At 42.6% G+C, this 5,546-nt stretch overlaps 1 long non-coding RNA gene across 1 annotated transcript in view; it reads right to left on the bottom strand.

The window, feature by feature from the left end:
- Positions 1-439: 439 nt before the first annotated feature.
- The window catches only part of LOC149435247 (uncharacterized), a 24,124-nt gene continuing 19,017 nt past the window's right edge, over positions 440-5,546 (bottom strand). The window contains exon 2 of the long non-coding RNA XR_016308527.1: positions 440-1,147. This is a non-coding gene — a long non-coding RNA (uncharacterized LOC149435247). The remainder of the gene's footprint in view (positions 1,148-5,546) is intronic.

Below are 5,546 nucleotides of genomic sequence, written 5' to 3' on the forward strand. Positions count from 1 at the left end.
CACTGACCACAGAGCTCCTGTGCCTCCAGTGGCTCTCTGACCCCTGTGCACTCTAGTGACCCTAGTGTCTCTGGTGATTTCAGAGCTCCTGTGCTCCCAGTGGCTCTGTGACCCCTCTGCACTCTAGTGACCCCAATGTCTCCAGTGGCCCTGGAGCTCTTGTGCCTGCAGTGACTCTGTGACCCCGGTATTCCCTGACCCCAGAGACTCCTTTGTTTTTTACTGACTCCAGTGCACTCTGTGCAACTCCGTAACACCTGTGTCTCCACTCAGTCTCAGATACGTGGCTGCACTCCCCTGGACTGTCTCTGTATCAGTGAATATGGACTCCTGTCTGGGACAGCTATGTCATAACGTTGAACAAAGAAACTTCCAAGAAAAACTTGGGACTTTAAATATGCTCTCTCAGTGTTATATACACAACCACCAAAGCCAATAATTATTACAATTCAAGAAATAACTTTATTACATGCAAAAGCTTTAAAAACATTTATCAACTCTCCTAGGTAGAATTATCAAATTGATTGATTTCACAGTAAAGGAAAGCTTGCTATACAATCAGTGTAAGTCTACGCGTTTCGTGGGATTGTCGCTTCATCAGGACTGTAAAAAAGAGCTTCCTTATACAGCTAAATAGTCAATATCCTTCTGTAAAAGAAAATTAAAATTACACAGAAAAACATTTTTTTATGTAACTTTACACATAATATTTGTTATGTCATAGCGTCTTGCTTATTGACATGAAGACATTATATGTATGCTGTCCAATATGTTGAAACTTAACTATTTCACATTCTTTTTCAATTACATGAAAAGTTTCAATAACATTGAATAATATGGAACGATAATTTTTTTTTGTGTTTGTGGTCAACAAATCCATTTTATAATTTGTTCAGATGGTTATTATTAGGGCTCTTTCCATTCTCATGTTGCTGGTAGATTGCAGGCAGATAGTTCTCTGATACATTTACATCAATTTACATACATTTTCCAAGCATTGGTTGGGGGTGCAGAAAGTTTGTCTTCCGTGGGTTCCACAATGGCCACAGCAAAAGCACTGAGAGCTGAAAAATTTGATTTGAGCGTCAGATCGTGTTTCCAGGCCGCCACCACCAGCTGACCTCCATCATTGTTCCATCACCCCGACCTATATGGAAAAGTATATATTTGTGTCCAAGAATCCTTTAACATGTAATTAGGAGATGACAGAAGTAGGAAGATTGATCATCTCTGCAGTCGCCTCTCCTTCCAGCTTTTGTAAATCTGAACTATGAGCGTGATTAACAATGTAAAGTGTGAGAGAGGCCCCTGACTTTCTGCATTCCCACTATTATAATTGATGGAGAATTTCAACAAAATATAATGTCTGCCTATATGTAAATTATAAAGCTTATCTTTGCAGCTGCTGCTTAATTCTGCTATAATTTAAAGCCCAACAACAACAAAAAAGTCCCCCACTAGGTGGTTATAATGAAAAAGCAGCTCTGTCCCATGTAGTAATCATTTTCTGCCATTAGATGTCCTCAGTCTTCCAGGCTGAATGGAGCACAGCCCAAGCTTGAGGACATGCTGTGAGTGCAGGGAGCCAAGATCACCATCAGCCTGAGATTAAATTTCAGCTGGTGTGCAGGGGGTTAAAGCAATTTAACATTTGGAAAATGGTATTTAAAAATAAATAACTGAGCACATAGGGTATTATGTTCAAATGTTTTAAAAAATGTCTGAGACTTTTCTTAAAGTACATCTAACACACAGTTCTCCCCACACTGTCTAATTCCATAAGCATCCATCCAAACTATGCTGTATATAGCTTTCGGAAAACATCACAGCACCCGTCCTCAATACTCCTCTCAAGAGCCCTCAGTCCCGATGCAAGCAGTGGAATGGCTCTTAGGAGGAATTGTGCAAATATCAAAATGCCTTGATCAGGGGCGGACTGACAACTCATGGGGCCCCCGGGCAATAGGGGATCATGGGGCCCCTGTGTCCTTGCCCAAATTCAAAAAAGTCTATGAAAAAGGTACCAGGGGCATCTCATGGGGCCCCCTATTGACCCCGGGCCCTCGGGCAGTGCCCGAGTTTCCAAATGGTCAGTCCGCCCCTGGCCTTGATGGATGGATATCAGTCTGAAGGAGTGAGCATCCTATGTAGCCTTTGTTTGCTTAATAATGCTCACATGTGATACTGAATGACCCTCAATGATTGAAAGAACTGAAATCCAATGAATGAGAGGGGTGAGCCGGTAAGAGTCAGACTGTTGATGAAAGGCTAAATGATGATCAAAATGAGTTTATGAGAAGCTCACAGTGTGCAGTGAAATCAGAGTAAGCCATTTCAGTCCAGGAGAGGAGCCGCTACAACAGTGCAAGACTAAGATGAGAGTTCAGCTTTAAGGCAGAGCTCCACTGTGTTGTCAAAGGAAGACAAATTTTGCCTCTTCAGTACGGGTAAGGTTCTGTTTGAACCAGTTTTGAGGATGAGAGAGACAAATGGCTGAATTCCAGCTGCTACAAATGATCTTGTACTATTTTCCACTGTTGATGTTGAAGCTGTGGTCTCTTGCAGCAGCGTTTACAGAACGCTGGTTTTGAAGTGTATGGAATCGTATTCAGTGGGCGCGTGCCAACCAGGCGACAATTATTTATACAAAGCCCCGTGTGTGGAGAGAGGCCGTCCAGCTGGAGGAGTCCTGGAATCTGGTAACATCTCATTCGAAATGGAGAACTGAAGGGACCCTTAGACATTATAGGGTGCTCGCAGGCAAAAGATTTTTCTTCTTTAAGATCTTGCCCAAAACCTGCATGGCCAACCACACAAGAGTGCAAGTCTGAGGGAAGAATGTACAAAATACCTCTGAGAATTGTTCACCCCAAAAAACAATAGACACAGATAGGTACTACACTATATGGCCACATGAACATCACACCTCTATGAGTTTGTAGGACATCCCATTCCAGGTGTTGGCCCCTTTCCTCCATGGTCATTAATATGAAGTTGACTCTTTTCCCCCCTTGCCAATAATGTTAATCCATTCCACCCATGACAATTATTAAGCAGTTGCCTCCTTCCCCCATGACCATTATTATAAAATTGCCTCCTTCCGCCTATGACCTATATTATGAAGTTGCCTCCTTCCTCCCATGATCATTATTATGGACATTCCATTCCAAGCCATAGCCATTAATATGGAGTTGGCCGCTTTCCCCCATGGCCATTCAAATGGAGATGGCCCCTTCCCCCATACTCATTAAAATGGAGTTGATTCCTTCACCTCATGGCCATTAATATGAATTTGACCCCTTCCACCATGACCATTATAATGCCGTTGCCTCCTTTCACATGACCATTATTATGGAGTTGCCTTCTTCCCCTATGACCATTGTTATGGGGTTGACCCCTTACCCCCATGACCATTATTATGGCGTTGCCTTCTTCCCCCCATAATCATTAATATGGGTTTGACCCCTTCCCCCAATGACCATTATTATGGAGTTGCTCCTTCTCCTCGTGTCTCCTACAACTTTTGGGTTTCCCATCACTTTTTGTCTATTGGAATTCTTTTTATGCTTGCTGTTTAGAGAATTCATAGATTTCTGGGAACACCTGTAAATCAGTCATTTTAAACCAGAGTTCTCTGGAGTTCTAGGGTATCTCCACAGGTTTCTAAGGCTTTCTTGAACTGTGGCTGATCGACTTACCATTGTATGGTGCCAATACACTTCCAGGGCCAATGTCACTTGGCAAAGCCAACAGCATGGTACTAGTTATCTTTTTAGCTGTCTGTAAAGGAGGCATTTTGACCATCATTGTAAGGGTTAATTCTTCTTACTGACCAACAATGTATTAGAAATTTTTAGATTTTAGACAGTTTATGTAAAGGTTCCCGGAGGTCTAAAAATAATCTTAGGTGTTCCTCTGAGGTATAAAGTTTGAGGAAGGCTGTTGTAGATCATCCAGTGGGGGGTGTGACATACGCCCTACCCACGAGGAGCAGAACTTGCGGTGAACAGAGTTTGCTGATGTTGCCAGAAACCACCAGTTTCATGTGAAATTAAATCATATGAAAAAGCAACTAATTGCATTTGGGAGTGCTGGCCACAACAATACAATTTTGGGTTTCACCTCAATTTTTGCAAAGTGGAATTCTTTTAAGCTTGCTGTTTGGGAAGGTCATAGGTACTTGGGAATGCCTGTAGATCAATCATTCTCATTGATGGTTCTGTGGAACATTAAGATTCCTCAAGAGGTTTCTAGGGCTTCCTTGCACCGTGGCTGATTCACCTACCATTGCATAGTGCCTACACAGTTCCAGAACCAACAAAAGTTGGCAAACCCAGCAGCATGGCATCAATTAGCTTGGTAAGCGTGTTATTCCTTCCATGGGTTCATTCTTCCTACTGACAACCAACCTAAAGTGCATGTTTACTGTTGACCCATGATTACTGGTATTAGTAAGGGTTCTTAGGGGTTACTCTAGATCCCAGATTCCTAAGATTTGATCTGAGGGTTTCGTAGATCATCCAGCAGGGATCATGGCACATGCTCCACCCAGGAGGAGCAGAACTGACACAAATATAGTTTGCTAGTGGTAACAGAAACCAACAGTTTTACATGAAAGAGTATCATCTAAAAATACAAAGCAGTGCTACTGAACGCTTACCTGCAAAAGATCACACTTCTAAGAGGAAAACTGAGCAGTCCTTCCAACTTTAGCACAGCTTCACTGTTTCCTGGATGGAGTTATAATCTTGGGAATGAGGAGGAATACGACTGTCTGCAGACTTCAGCAGCCAGGATATAGCCTGACACAAGCCTCCAAGGCCACAATCCACCCAAAACCAACATTTCAAGACGTTCCACACCAGCCCTGTCAATGCATCCCTTGTAGACCAAACAACGCCAATTTTCAGAGTAAGAGGGGGTCAATCCCTTCTGTTTGTTGCTCTAGTTGTGTTAAAAGAGTTCAGGGCCTGGTCCCTAAATCAGAACCAGAACATATCTGTCCATTGTTATTCCTAGTGACGGCACAACAAATCGCTCAACCATACTGCCAAGATTTTGTCCAAATGGAGGTAAACAAATGCTTGCTGGGCTCCTTGGCGAAGATTAATATGTTTGTTGATGGCTGAATTTGTTTCATGTCGGTTCTGATAATGCTATCCAGAGAAGAGAAGGTAATGTTTCTATTTACCGCCCGGAATTGGAGTGCAGCAATCCAGCAGGGTGAGAAATGAAATCCAAATGTATAAATCCACATTTATAAAGACAAATCAGGGAACATTTACCTGCAAAAATACTGACAGCTCATAACAGATATCTCTACTGTGCCATATGTCAGTGATACACAAGATGGGTGACACCACTTTTCAGAAACTGCAGTTCTGTAGACTATGGGACACTTCCCCACCTTCTGCCTGCTCAGTGGGCCATGAATCAGCACGCAACCAGTGAAGGATGATGGGGGGGGGGGGTATAAAAGATAGATAGATAGATAGATAGATAGATAGATAGATAGATAGATAGATAGATAGATAGATCGATCTGGG

The sequence above is a fragment of the Staurois parvus genome, unplaced genomic scaffold (genome assembly GCF_062004578.1).
Source record: "Staurois parvus isolate SC_StPar_1 unplaced genomic scaffold, SC_StPar_1.0 ptg001570l, whole genome shotgun sequence".
Classification (NCBI taxonomy): domain Eukaryota; kingdom Metazoa; phylum Chordata; class Amphibia; order Anura; family Ranidae; genus Staurois; species Staurois parvus.